At 40.5% G+C, this 15,654-nt stretch overlaps 1 pseudogene; it reads right to left on the bottom strand.

The window, feature by feature from the left end:
- Nucleotides 1–9,191: 9,191 nt before the first annotated feature.
- Nucleotides 9,192–9,741, bottom strand: LOC149152290 (DNA replication complex GINS protein PSF3-like; annotated as a pseudogene).
- Nucleotides 9,742–15,654: the final 5,913 nt, after the last annotated feature.

Genomic DNA, 15,654 nt, shown 5'->3' with positions numbered 1-15,654 from the left:
TGCGATTTCATGAAAAAATTTGGTTCAAATATCTCATTAGAGTCACCATGTAAATTATCCTATTGAAAAGGACCTAAACCATTCCCCATTATGCTAATTTGACCATGATTTACATAACTAGATTCCAATGTATTGTAAAAAATATTTAAAAAATTACATTTGCATTAATTATCTTATGACATTTCAAAATGAATAAAGTATTTAGCAAAAATGATATTAAAAATGTCATTTAAACAATATAAAATTATAATTTAACTAACCAGTATATCAAAGACTTTGAAAATAAATATGATTGAAATCTCTCTCGGCAAAAAATGGTTATTTCAAGGTGTATTTCAAGAGCCAATAGATTAAAAGTCATGTAATCTAAGTACTCTAAAATAATAATTTAGCTAACTATTTCATTTTTAATAATTTCTATATTTCTCAAAATGAAATGTATTATTTATTATTTGATCATTTATTGTTTATATGACGTAATTTGTTATTTTATATGATGTAATATGTTATTTGATAGTATATATGACAATTTTATAATTGTATCACTCTAGAAATTGAAATTTAATACACATTCCCCCATGGTTAGCTTGATATTATGGCACTTTCTAGAGTAATTTATAGTTCCTCCATTTGCAACCATCACTTGACACTTTGGTGCTAGATATAGGAAGAAATTCAATTCCTTGGCTATCTTACAATGAATAAAATTATGGGTACTACCCGAATCAATCAACACTATTACCTTTTTATTCTTGATATGTCCTTCTATCTTGAGAGTTTGAGGAGTGGTAATTCCTTCCCATGCATTACAATATATAGTTGAATTTATTTCTTCTTTCTCTAGGGTTGGTTCTGTTGACGGTGCTGGACTCCCCAACATGTTAAGGGGATCTCCCTGGTAAGAAGTACCAATTAGGGCTTAGATAGTTTGATGTAGGAGCCCCAACAGTGGGTCATAAGGTAATCCCTTGAACGCGATGTCACGCAGAGGAAAGTAGAATAACTCTGTAAACAACAAGGGTGTGACTAATGTAATGAGTCAAGGAAGGCGTATGAGAGGTTCCAACACTTTGAAGGGGGAAGGAGGTGAAAGTGAGTTCCAGGTTGAAAGGGATCATTCCTAACTCGACTAGCAACAAACAACACAAAAGACATGCAAAGCTTCTGGCAGATCAGTCCACTCGGATGCGGCAGTCACATCATGCAAGGTAAGATAACACGTATAGTACTCACGGATTTATCCAAGATGAGTACGACAGTTGTTATGGCAAGGTTCAAGTGAAAGGTCTCTTTGATTTCTGACAGAGCAGTCGACACAAATGGTGACAACATTAACAACATATGCAACATGTTAACAACAAGATTCATATAATTTCATGTGAATCAGTTCATACACAAGTACGTAAGTCAAACAACATATATCATTAAAGAAACCCAAGCAGTCCAACTACAATAACAACATATGCATGAAAATGTGTTTGCTCTTATTATATAAAGAAGTGTAAGTCACAATCATACAATACATCCACGTAAACCAGCTAGCCCCAGCAGTGGAACGTTACAACCACATCCACCTTCTCCTCCAAAGAGATGTACTAGCTTCGTGTAGTGGAGAAGCCAAGGCATGTTACAATATTGTCCAAGCCTTCTTCAAGATAATCTTAGTAGAAGCTTGGCTGACCAAAATCCTATACAATGAGTTATGAGGGGCTATTTATGGTAAAGGGTGGGGTGACCCTTGACATTCCCCTTTGTGACAGTTCAACTACCCTCACAACTCTTCACCTACTCTATGATTGTTACATCCAACTATTGACACTTGACTTACACTTGACATGACTCAACATTACAATGCACATATATTCATGTGAGACAACATGGCTTGAGCAAGCCTTTCAAGACATCATTGACACTCGGTCCACTTTGGTGAGACCAACTCTTTGACATGCTTGTGATGGTGAAGCTCGTGAGCTGATGCCAAACTTGGTCATTCATGATGGTGTGCATGCACCTCATGGTGACATCTTGCTAAAGCAAATTCTTACTTCCATTGCAACCGATGCATTGGTTCAACCCCTTCATCCAACTCATCTACTAACATGTGCATGGTATTCTTGGGTACGTCTGAATCAGAAACACACTGATGCATAGTGTCCATGTTGATCTTCAAGTGTGTGTTGGAGGTCATGCAAATCAACTTGTCGAAGTACTCGTTTGACTCCAGTTGGACTTACTTCTTGTCTTCGCCTTGGTGAGTGTGTTGAATGGGTTGGATTGCATGAGTGAGCACAATGAAATGCATGCTATTGAATCCCTTGTAGGTGACACTGCTCACCATGTATGCTTTGTGTTAGCTGCTGGGATGAATCTTTAATTTGTTCAGGCACAATTTCATTCGTGAGTGCACGTTGTACCCACTGCTATTCTTGATCCTATTGCAACTCATTCGTCTGTCTATGCAACTTCATGCTCTTCCTGAGTCGCTTCTTAAACACATGCAACTCCTTCTTATCACATCTTGTGCCTTCGCATGATCTTCATGTTGCGTTGTCACTCCAAAGCCGGAGTCTCCAAAGTTGCTTTCATCATCAATGAACCTGTTTGAGCTTGCAACCTTGTTTCACCTCCGTGTTGTCAACAACACTCCTCTCGCATTCGGTGCATTTCGCATGTCCTCTTCAACTATTGTTAATGATGTTACTTGTTGTGATGCTACTACTTGATGTCATTTTTTACAAACAACTTGATGTCTTAGCGAGTAGGCAAGCTCATAGACACTTTATCGACTCCCTAAGCGTGCTCTAAACAGTGTCCTCATCTCTGGTCTCCTAGAAACCATTGTACCTATACTGTTGAGAGCCTGATGAACACATGCTATACTTGGAGACATGGAAACATTCATAGCAAGCAATCTGTCACTCGAAAACCAAAATGAGCATGAGAACTAACTTGCAACATACCTGGGTGAATGATCATGAAGGCTGGGCAATTTTGACCATGAGGTTGGGAGACCAGCTGCTAAGACTAGTCAAGGCACAACATGGGCTGCTGGGAGACTAGCTAACTATTTGAACTGTACAATGCACAGTCCAATCTGGTTGCTGACTGCTAGGATTTCGCAATGCACAATTCCAACCGGGAAGGACTCTTGGCCTAAGGACATATCTGTGCAATTTCATGGGCCAAGCATCCATTGTCCCCAAGAAATGCACAAAACAGTCCTGGAGGCTGATTTCAAGTAGGAATGTGCAAATCTGGAGAGGAAGGTGAGCCTTCCTTTCCCAAATTGCACAATGGAGCCTTGGTGAAGGCAGAGCCTGGGCCAAGGTTGGCCAGACTCGCTAACGAGGGACTGAAAGCAAGTAAGTCAATGAATGCATGGAGACACTAAGTGATAGCATAGGTGATTGATAGTGCATGCAAAACATGAATGAAAGATTCACCAAACAGATCACCATGCATGTGGGTGAGGGAGTTCCCCGATTGGGCAAAACAGTTTCATGCATGTGACATCAATGAGATAGCAACGAAAACTGAAACAAAGCTAGGAAAAGCTATTATATATGAAAAATACAACAATTGTTCAAAGAAATCAAGAAAATAGTACTCCTACAAGCGAAAACAAAAAAAGCGACAGAAATGCAGCACAAGGCATGGGAAGCAGGCTTACCCCAAAACAGTTGAGCGGAATGTGCCGAATTCTCCTAGATTTTATGTGGGATGTCAGAGCTGTAAGGTTGATATGAGGAACGAGCTCTATAGCATCTGGTTCATGAGTTTTGATAACATCGAGGTTGTGACACGCATGCCACGAATTTAGGGGAAGCAACACTTGGTGGGAGATTTTGGAATTGCTCCTTGCATGTAACCTCGAACTTCTAAACATAGATCCATGAAACAAGGGATTCCTTTGTATGTTGTCTTGGGAAAAACAAGCCATGCATGCAAGTATTTTTTTCTTAGTCCCGGAGGGAACTGGTCAACTCAGTTGCACATGCAAGAGACTCCTCAACTGTTGGAGAAAAATGTGCAGTTCTAGCAAGGAGCTGGGCTGGTTGCCCAGGAAGATTTGTGCAATTTCTGGGCAGAGTAGCTGATTACTACCCAGATTTTCACAAAGTCTGGGCTGAATAGCCTGTTGCTGGGAAAATTTGCACAAATCTTGCTGGGAAGGTGGTTGGCAGGATTGCGCAATCCTAGAGCCTAGCAGGCTGTCATAGAGGATTTCACAATTCTTGGAGGGAAGGTTGGTTTCCCTCTAGAAATGCACAATTTTCAAGGGAAGCTGCTCAACCTACAACTGGACCATTTTCGGGTGAGCAGCCTGTGAGGGGGATGGATCAACTATGATCGACAGTCTGCCTCTATGCGAGGAAAGCACTTGAAGCTTGAGTACTTGACGAAGCAAGACAAAGTGTTGTGTAAGGTTGGTAGGGAGGCTCCAAAACAGGCTAAGGAAAAATTTTGGAGGGTGGTTGTAGCCGCTACAACACTTGGTGACACACTGGTAGAACTCTAGCTCTTTGCATAGGTCTTTTTCATGAAAATAAAGTCTAACACCTCTGGAAGTATTGTTCAGTTTTCAACTCATCTTGGTTTCACACTGACTTGATTATAAGATGTAGCATCTGCCAAACCCTTGGTCAATTGAGACACATTCCAAGCCAAGGCAACACAGTTGTTTCGATTGGGGTCAAAGGGTATATAAGTGCACTAGCAACATAGTTGTTAGAGTATTAGTTTCATCTCTGGTGTTTCTCCACTACCAGCAGACCTAGACAGTACCTCGGTGGAGTCACATAGGAACACAAGCATGGCTTCACTACCATTGAGCCTGGTCAGTACCCGGGCGGAGTTACTTGCATCACTTCCCTGAGTAAGAAGCCTTTCTCTTCTTTCACCTTATTCATTTTTCATTTTTAATTTTTTACTTTTAATTTTTTCATTTTTCATTGTGCATAACACTTATTCATTTCAGAGGTAGAAGAGGGATCCCGAGTTATTGAGAGAAAAAGAGGTTGTTCCAATAGAGAAGTAGTTTATTGTATCTCTGATGTGCCTGTTAAGGTTTTTCCTCCTTACCTTACTCTACTTGACTAAGCTGAAAAGGGTTAACCCAAAAACAATTAACTAGAGAAGGTGACACTAGTAAGAGTGCAAGCATTGTGTTTACACCAAGGTTTACTTCGAATATATTTTGATTGAACATATCATGGACTAAAAGTAACAAGATCATCATACAAAGGCAAGACGACAGATAACCAAGTAGTGATAGTTGTACAAGCCCTCTTGTACTTTACCCAACTCGTTTCAAGAGTCATACATGTTTTCATGCAAAACTAAACTATGAACGAAACAAGCGAACAAACTAACAATCAAAGCAAAGAAAGAGCAGAAGAAAAAATGAAATCGAAGTAAGTAAACAAACAAGCAAGTGAAAAAACAAGAAAACAAAGCAGGTAAGAAAACAAGCATGAAAGGAAACACTACTCCTACTCCTACACTAATAGTACATGGGCATGATCACATGAAGTGATACTTCCAATGCATCCACCAACACATTGGTAGACCCATTTTGGTGAAGGCTTGGTCCGCAAGCAACCCAGTTCTGTGAACTAGCAAGCAAGAAAGGTATAACAATGAAGACAACCACACTTCGTGATTCAAAGTGCCCATGGGACATAAGTGAGTGCATGTGCATGACAGGAAATCCACAGACTTACCATGGTTTTATGTGACACTATGTGCAACTTTGAAGCATAAGCACACTCTTGATTGTGACATGAATGTAAATGAAATAAACAAAGATATTGCGTTGCGCATGAGTGCTTGCAATGTAAGACTCCTCCAATGCATAAGTAATGGGATCATGCAGTTCGAGTGGAGGAAGTAAAATCTGAGTGTTATATTGATCTTGAGTGCATAGAGATGAGTGCTAAGAAGCCTTGAGTGTTTGACGAATTTCCTGATTGGAAGTGAAACCAACCATAGGACAGCGAGGGCCTGACATAACCATCAGATCAGGCTAAAGTTCCTCAATGGTCTGTGGGGTTTTGACTTCATTGATAGATGGATCTTCATAGACCAGTGGATTAGACCAATTAACAACGAGTGAATCGACATCATGATCAGATGATGAGGTGAAGAGACCACAACAACCAATATCGGAAAATTCAGGATGTTGGTCGTCATCCTCATGGTTTGATGAATTACATAGAGGGGTAGATGAGGAGGAAGGATGTTCACCCTCTGTGTTTTTGCAAAAATCAGATGAAAGATCAAGTGGATTTCCAATGAATGATTGGTCCTCTCCGTTTTAAGATGATGGACTAACATACAGTGTGTCCTATTAAAGATCAACAATGGGTGCATCCGTGGATGAAGACACACATGCGAAATCTGGGATGGCAGGTTCACCAACGATGTTAGGAAAGAATAGAGGGATCTCGAATGGAATGGATTCATCCTTTTCCGAGTGTCGACGCTCAAGCTCCCACTCATACTCTTCATCAATGATAGCGCATGTTGTTTGTACAACACCAACTACGTCAGCGGGTTGTTCCTCATTCACAAGAAGTGAACAGTCCAGAATGGATGAACACAAGACAACATCATCTGGAGGAACACCCAGGTGCAAATATGGAGGTCGTAGAAAAGAATTCATCTGAGGACTTGAAGGAATCACAACCAAATCTGCGTGAAAATTAAGTGAAGTGATGTTGGGAGGGTTTGAAGGATGAACATATGTGTGAGCATGATCCTCAACATCATTGGGCAGTGGTGGAGCTGTTGAATAAGAGGAAGGGAGATAGTCAGTTGAGACAGTGCCCTCTTTCACATGAGATTGTGTAGCTCCATCAACAAAGAATGTTGAGTGAGGCTTGATCTCAAAATTTCTCTTCAGATGGGCAAATTTCTTAAGGCAGTACTCGAACCGGTCGCAAAGATAAGAAAAATTAATCTAGCTCCTCGAAGCTTGAAACTACACATCACAAAAGCACTACCAAAAATCAATAACGGATTCATTCGGAGCCCTCTGTTGTTGTAACAGTTACCGGTCAAGATTGTCTCGATAAAAATGATATAATGTGTCTTCAATAAGATCACATAAGTGCTCAAATGAGTGCACAGTGTCAGCTGGTAGGCTGAGCACCTAACGAAATGGAGCTTCACAAAGTGTTTATGCAAGCAACAAACCGGTTTTTTCATCATAAAACTCATCTTCCTCATGAATCATGGAAAGAAAGTTATGTAAGTGCTCATGCTAGGCCACTTCACCTTCACCATCATACGTGTGAGTGGATAAGAGATTGAAAATTGTCCCCAAGATGGAGACACCTTCATGACTCGAAAAACACCTCGGGGGAAGAAGAATGCAAGACTCTATGAAATATATGAAAAGGTTCAAAACTGGATGAGAGGACACCGCTTGTCATTAGGCCCTCCTTCTAGTGCTAAAAATGTTGACGGTGCTAGACCCGCCGACATGTCAAGGGGATCTCCCCAAAAAAGAAGTCCCAATTATACCTCAGACCATTTGGTGTAGGATTCCCAACAACGGATTGTAAGGTAATGCCTTGACTATGATGCCTCATAGAGGAAACTGGAATAACTTTGTCAGTAGCAGGGGTGTGACTGAAGCAGTGAGTCAAGTAAGGTGTATGAGAGGTTCCAACACTTCAAAGGTGGAAGGAGGTGAAAGTGAGTTCCAGGTTGAAAGGGTTCAGTCCCAACTCAGTTAGGAACACAAAACACAAAGGACATGCACAGCTTCTAGTGGAGCAGTCCACTCAAATGTGGCAGTCACATCATACAAGGTAAGATAACACATACAATGCTCACATATCAGTCCAAGAAAAGTGCGACGATTGTTATGGCAAGGTTCAAGTGAAAGGTCTATCTAATGTTCGGCAGAGCAGTAGACATGGACGATGACAACATTAACAACACATGCAAAACATTAATAACAAGATTCATATAATTGCATCTAAATCAATTCATACACAAGTACGTAAGTTAAACAACATATATCATTGAAGAAACCGGAGCAGTCCAACTACAATTAAAACATATGCATGAAAATTTGTTGGCTCTTATTATATAAGGAAGTGTAAGTCACAATCATACAATAAATCCATGTAAACCTACTAACCCCAATAGTGGAACGTTACATCCACATCTGCCTGCTCCTCCAAAGAGATGTACTAGCTTCATGCAGTGGAGAAGCCAAGGCACGTTACAATATTGTACAAGCCTTCTTCAAGATAATCTCAGTAGAAGCTTGGCTAACCAAAAGACTATACAATCAATTATGAGGGACTATTTATAGCAAAGGATGGGGTGACCCTTGACATTCCCCTTTGTGATAGTTCAACTACCCTCATGATTCTTCACCTACTCTATGATTGTTACATCCAACTGTTGACACTTGACTTACACTTGACATCACTCAACATTATTGTTGGACACCTAATCCTCTATGGGTTAGTGTGGAAGCAAAATAGACTAAGGAAGTCCAAGAGACCTTGGGATGTGGAACCCAACGGTCACACCATGTACTATAAATGTATATCATTTGTTAATAAAAAATGCACTCTCATGTTTTATCTTTCATATTATGATTCTGCCATGTGTGTGTTTAACATGGTATCAGAGCGGGTGATATCCTGCCCTGCTCATATTTGAGCCACTTGTTTTATGGCCTTTATATGCAGGTCATTTCTGCCATCAAATCTGCATTTTCATAAAAAAATTCCCAGCTAAAATCTAGCTACAAACTCTATGGGGTAGTTTCATATTGATTTTGTCGCATCTCTCATGTCAGTTCTGCCATTTTCCACTGCTTTTCAGAACTTGATCGTTTTATTCCTCATTGAGAGAGTAGGCACTAAGCGTTATTGGTTAGAGTTGCATGGTCCAAGAGAGAAACGCACATGAGCATGTCTTTCATATCTGTATTTGTGCAGTTCTGGGGAAGTAACTCCCTTCTGCCATTTCTTCAAAAGTCTAACTCTGTCCCTCTACCAATTTTCCTGGATACGAGTCTATTGGTGGTCTGACTTTGTCCCTCTACCAATTTTCCTAGATACGAGTCTCTTGGGGCTGCCGATGAAGCCTATCATTCTTGAGAAGCAAGAAACGATGCAGTCTTTCAAAACTGGTGTAGTCTTTCAAAACTACCATGCGGTCTTTCAAAACTGGTGCCTCCACAAAGATGCCTTCTCCAATCTTGGGCCTTCAGGTCACCACTTCTTGAAAGCTTTCATTGAAGTGTAAGCTACACCAAACAATTGGCTTTCTTCCCTCATCAAAATTTGTAAAAATTTTGATGTTGCAAAAAAAGCGAAGCTATGAGCTTTGCAAAGAATGTCTTTGAAATGCCCACGCAATGTGTAGAGAAGAAAGGACCCGAGACTTCTATCGGAAACTAAAGGTGCAAGTTTGCATCCTAGCTCGTAGGAAGTAGGGCATCAACTTTTTGAGGTTGACATAAGTAGGATCAGCTTGCATTTCCTTCCTAATCCTGTGGTTATAGAATGTTGGATTATTGATTGAGATGGCTTCTCTAGTGCACAGATCCTGGGCCAACCGGAAGGGTAGCTCCACCTTTGCACCTGCTTCTACATTGTTATTTTTATATCCAGGATCTAAGAGGCCCACTCCATTTGCGTCGACCCGAAACACTACAGACACCAGTTCCTACTCCATGAGAATGTGGTTGATGTCATAGTAATCTGCCATACTCAATCATCGCTGAGTGGGAGATGGATTTCAATTTCAATTTCAAATTGGGCACATTGAGCACAGTGATATTAAATGAGTTGAGAACACATAAACTATGAACCAGTGGTATTGCAGTGGACTGGAGATGATTCAAACAAGTGGGAGCGAGGAGTGTAATACCAGTTAGTAAAAAAAAGCATAAGAGAATTCAGAGATCTGCTCTTCCCTTATCATAGATGCCAAATGACTCTTGGAATTCCCTGGCCAAACGCTTTAGCTCTACGATAAAGCATTACGAGATTAATATTCTTTGGGGAACTTTCCATTCAAAATAATGCAAAATATGTGCTATGACAAATTGTAAAACTCGCGTTCCCAAGTTTTGTCCAGTACATCCTCTTCTGCCTGCTCCGAACAGAATCAACTTAAAATCAATGGAGCTACCATCTTCCATGAATCTCTCTATGCATCGATGACTGTCATTCAGATATGCCATTGAAATGCTCTATGATGGCCTAGAAATTGTGTTTGCATGTAAATGTGATGGGGACAAATTTCTGAGTAGATAAAGCATGAGCATATCATTGTTTGAAGGGCGTATTCCTCATCTAAAAGCCAATTCTTATTACAAATTGTTTGTGGGCATATAAATAGAAATTTGGCATTGAACAAGTTTCTCTATCCCATCAAAACTGGTAGCATTTCAAGTCAAGTTGATTACTCATAATTGGACGAATTGAGGTATTTTGAGGCAACATAAACACAAATTGAAGGACTGAACCTTTCTAGAAGTAGCAACCTAGTATTTAGCCCTCCTAGGGCTGCGCATCATAACAAGAGGATAGTTGAGTTCTCAACAGGAGCATCTAACACACTGTGAGTTGTTACAGACATGTTGAGGACCGATACTACATTTATGGGCTGCAGGTACCCTCAAGAAGGAAGTCGGGCCTATTGCAATTGCTCTCAAAGGTCTGTGGGTTAATATAGGGTTTGCACGAGATCAGCGTAAAATTGCAGATAGTAGAACTTCGTTAAATTTGAATTAATATTAGATTTGGTTTATTAAATCATTGACAATTGCAAATAATACTCTACTTGGTAAAATGTTGGTTGCATACATTCCTTGTTCACTAGACAACCAGCCCTATTTATTATCGATTTGAGGAGAATCAAATTGTTGTTAATAATCCTTATATTATTCATACATGTCTACTGTTACTATTGAATGATTTGTATATTACATGAAAAAAAGGTCCCTTATTACAGCAGGAAACATCAACTAAACCTAACTCTATTAACCAGAAGGGCAAACATTTCATCAGATGTATCAACATCTTAAAGAAAATTTCAAATCAACATTGGAGAAAAAGGGTGACTAGATATTGTAAGCGGGTGTTGCTCCTTCCTCATTGATCCATAGTTGCAATCAGTTTTTCAAACTGTAATTTTGACCTTAGAGAAAATGACTCAAATTGGTGAAGTATTAGAGTTTTTGAAAACTCTTATACAGTCTATTGTTGATGACACATTCCAAATCAGCAAAGTCTCTCTCTTAGAAATTCAGACATGTCTACAATATGCACAAGAACAGATTGAATTTTTGCAGCTTGAACCTCAACTACAATAGGAAGAATTGTAGCATTGGAGTCATCATTCTGAACCTGTTTCTGTTCAGAAGATTGAAACAGACTCCCATAAACAGCAAGCCAATAATGTTACAGTTCATGCAGATGCAGAAGTTTAACTTGCACTTCCCAAGCCCGTCATCAGACCTTGGGAATAGCTTGTCCACAAAAAGCATAGAACTGGTCTTGGATATGACAAGGACGTGTCATTTCATATTCCAGACTACTCCAAACCAATCCAATTTCAAAGTGTTGGATTCTTCAGGACGTTTCATCTTCACCTGCTCCTCATGACAGTTCACCTTCAACTATTTCAGATTCTGGTTCTCTTCCATAGAAGCCACAACAGATTGTGAAATTCCAAGACTGTGACTGAGTTGGCCATCTGAAAGATCACTATTTTGATCTTCATCCATGTAAGCATTGTCATAAAACTAGTCATTCTTCAAACAAATGCTTCATAAAAAACCCTCCTGCAAGAACAAAGATTCATCTTAGATGGATCGCTTCTTGGCAATGGGCATCAATAGCCAAGAATATATTTCAGTCACATGTCACAACTTGTTCAAGAGTATTCAATAGTATTACAGTTGAGTTTTCTCCATCATCTCACCGTGTATCTGACAGGTGGGGAAATGATGGTCATCTACAAGCTTCAAAGCCACTTCAAGCGAGCCTGAGCCACAACCTGCCATACCAGATCCAGAGTTGTAACTAGAGACAAAGATGCCCATGAGCATGCCTTCATTTGGTAATGCCTCTTCAAAAAATCTGGGACACTTCCTCTAGCAGAAAACTTTAGCTTCTTTCCAGTTTCAAAAGATTTCCAAGAATAGATTTTGGGACACTTCCTCTAGTAGAAGACTTCATCTTCTAGCCAAACTTGGAAGAGTTCCAGGAATTGCATTAAGCATTCTAGAGTTTTTGGTCATCCTTAAATCATCATAGGTTGATACTTCCCTTTTTAGGTTGAAATTATCCCTTTTATGCGGGGTGAGACCTCCCTTTATTGGTTGAAGGTTTCCCTCTTCAAAACAATAGGAGCACTTCCTCTAGCAAAAGACTTCAGCTTCTTTCCAATTTTGGAAGAGTTCTAGGATTTGCACTAAGCATTCCAGTGTTAGTGGTCATCCTTAAACCACCGCTCTTTATACCAACATTTTAGAGAGCACATTCAGCCTAGTGCTGCCATGCATTTTTTGCACATTTTGTATTACATCTCTCTTCTTGGACTGATACATGACCCTTCGGATTAAGGGGGGGAATGTTGGACACCTGATCCTCTATGGGTTAGTGTGGAAGCGGAATAGACTTAGGAATTCCAAGAGACCTTGGGATGTGGAACCCAACGCTCACACCATGTACTATAAATGTATATCATTTTTTAATAAAAAATGCACTCTCATGTTTTATCTTTCATATTATGTTTCTGCCATGTGTGTTTTTAACAATTACAATGCACATGTACTCATGTGAGACAACATGGCTTAAGCAAGCCTTGCAAGACATCACTGACACTTGGTCCACTTTGGTGAGACCAACTCTTTGACATGCTTGTGATGGTTAAGCTGGTGAGCTGATGCCAAGCTTGTTCATCCGTGATGGTGTGAATGCACCTCATGGTGACATCTTGCTGAAGTGAACTCTTACTTGCATTGCAATCGGTGTATTGGTTCAGCCCCTTCATCCAACTCATATGCTAACATGTGCATCGTCTTCTTGGGTATGGCTGAACTGAAAGCACACTGATGCATAGTGTACGTGTTGATCTTCGAGTGTGCGTTGGTGGTCATGCACATCAACTTGCCGAAGCACCCATTTGGCTCTAGTTGGACTTGCTTCTTGTCTTCGCCTTGGTGAGTGTGTCGAATGGGTTGGATTGCATGCATGTGCACAATGACATGCATGTTGCTGAATCCCTTGCATGCAATCAACCAAAATGGTCGCCATGTTTACTCCATGTTAGCTATTGGGATGATATTTTAACTTGTTCTGGTGTAATTTCATCCGTCAGTGCACGTTGCACCCACTACTATTCTTGATCCTGCTGCAACTCATTCATCTATCTATGTAGCTTCATGTTCTTCCTAAGTTGATGCTTCAACACATGGAACCCGTTCTTTATTACATGTTCTTCCTTCACGCAATAATCATGTTGCACCATCACTCCATAGCCGGAGTCTCTAAAGTTTCTTTCATCACCAATGGACCTTCTTGAGCTTGCAACCTTGTTCTGCCTTCATGTTGTCAACAACCCTCCTCTTGCATTCGTTGCATTTGGTATGTCATCTTCATTTGTTGTTCATGATGCTGCTAGCTATGATTTTGTCACTTGATGTCCTTGTCTATGAATAGATTGATGTCTTTGTGAGTAGGCAAGCTCATAGACACTTTATCGACTGCATCCCCAAGCATGCTCTGAATGGTGTCCTTATCTTTGCTCTCCTGTAAACAATTGTACCTATACTGATGAGAGGTAGATGAACACCTGCGATACCTGGAGACATGGAAACACTCATAGCAAGCAATTTGTCAGTTAAAAACCAAAATGAACATGAGAACTGACTTGCAACATACCTGGGTGAATGATCATGAAGGTTGCATAATTTCGACCAAGAGGTTGGGAGATCAACTACCAAGACTGCTCAAGGCATAGTCTGGGATGCTGGGAGAATGGCTGACTACTAGAACTGTGCAATGCAAAATCCAGTATGGCTGCTGACTGTTGGGATTGTACAATGCCCAATTCCAGCTAGGAAGCACTACTGGCCTAGGGATAGATCTGCACAATTTCATGGGCCAAGCAGCCACTATCCTCCAGAAATGCGCGAAATAGTCATGGAGTCCAGTGTCGGGTAGGAATCTAAAAATCTGGAGAGGAAGGTGAGCCTTCCTTTCCTAGATTGCGCAATGTAGCCTTGGTGAAGGCATAGCTCAGGCCAAGGTTGGCCTAACTCGACAACGAGCGACTAAAAGCAAGTAAGTCAGTGAATGCATGGTGAGACTAAGTGATAGTAGAAGTGATTGACAGTGCCTGAAAAACATGAATGAAATATTCAACAAACAGATCAACATGCATGTGGGTGAGGCAATTCGTCTATTGGGTGAACGTTTGTGCAAAACAGTTTCATGCATGCAATAGCATTGAGATAACAATGAAAACTGAAACAGAGCTAGGAAAATCTAGTATATATGTAAATGATAGCAAGAATTCAAAGAAATCAAGCAAAAAATACTCCTGCAAGCGAAAACACAAAAAGCGACAGAAATGCAGCATAACGCATGGGAAGTGGGCTTACCCGAAAAAAACTGAGCTGAATGTGCCGACTGCTCCTAGATGTGATGTGGGATGTTAGAGCTGCAAGGCTTATGTGAGGAACAATCTCTGCAACACCCAGTTGATGATTTTTTATAACATCGAGGTTGTGACATGCATGCCACGAATCTAGGGGAAGCGACACTTGGTGGGAGGTTTCAAAATTTCTCCTTGCATGTAACCTCCAACTGCTAAACATAGATCCCTCAAACTAGGGATGGCTTTGCATGATGCCTTGGGAGAAGCAACCCATGCATGCAAGTCTATTTTGCTCAGTCCTGGAGGGAACTGGTCAACTCAGCTGCACTTGAAAGAGACTGCTCGACTGTTGGAGAAAAATGTGCATTTTTGGCTGGGAGTTGGGCTGGTTTCCCAGGAGATTTTCACAATTTCTAGGAAGAGAAGCTGACTACTACCCAGATTTACACAAATTCTGGGCTGAACAACCTGTTGCAATGAAACTTTGCGCAAATATTGTTGGGACAGTGGCTGGCAGAATTGCAGAATCTTGGATCCCAGAAGGCTATCAGAGAGGATTGCAAAATTCTTGGAGGGAAGGTTGGTTTCCCTCCAGAAATGCACAATTTTCAAGGGGAAGCTACTCAGCCTACAGCTGGACCAAGTCCAGGTGAGCAGCCTATCAGGGGAATGCATCAACTATGATCAACATGCTATCTTTGTGTGAGGAAAACACTTGAAGCTTGAGTACTTGATGAAGAAAGACAAAGTGTTGTGCAAGGTTGGTAGGCAGGCTCCAAAATAGGCTAAGGAAAAATTTTGGAGGGTGGTTGTAGCCACTACAACAGGTTCCTAGTGTATATCCTCTTCTTTTGATGTTTCTTGTTCGTTTTCTTCCTCTTCACAATATATGTAAAATAATTTGTTCTCAACACACTTATGACCTTTAGTGTATTTTCTTTCACAACTGTAACAAAGCCCTTTTGGTATTTTTTCTTCCAATTGTTGTGGTGTCAACCTTGTAAGTTA

Source organism: Pinus tabuliformis, chromosome 9 (assembly GCF_031772625.1).
Source record: "Pinus tabuliformis cultivar Carrire ecotype Pingquan chromosome 9, CPIR1, whole genome shotgun sequence".
Taxonomy (NCBI): Eukaryota; Viridiplantae; Streptophyta; class Pinopsida; order Pinales; family Pinaceae; genus Pinus; species Pinus tabuliformis.
This window is presented reverse-complemented; position numbering and strand designations above follow the sequence as displayed.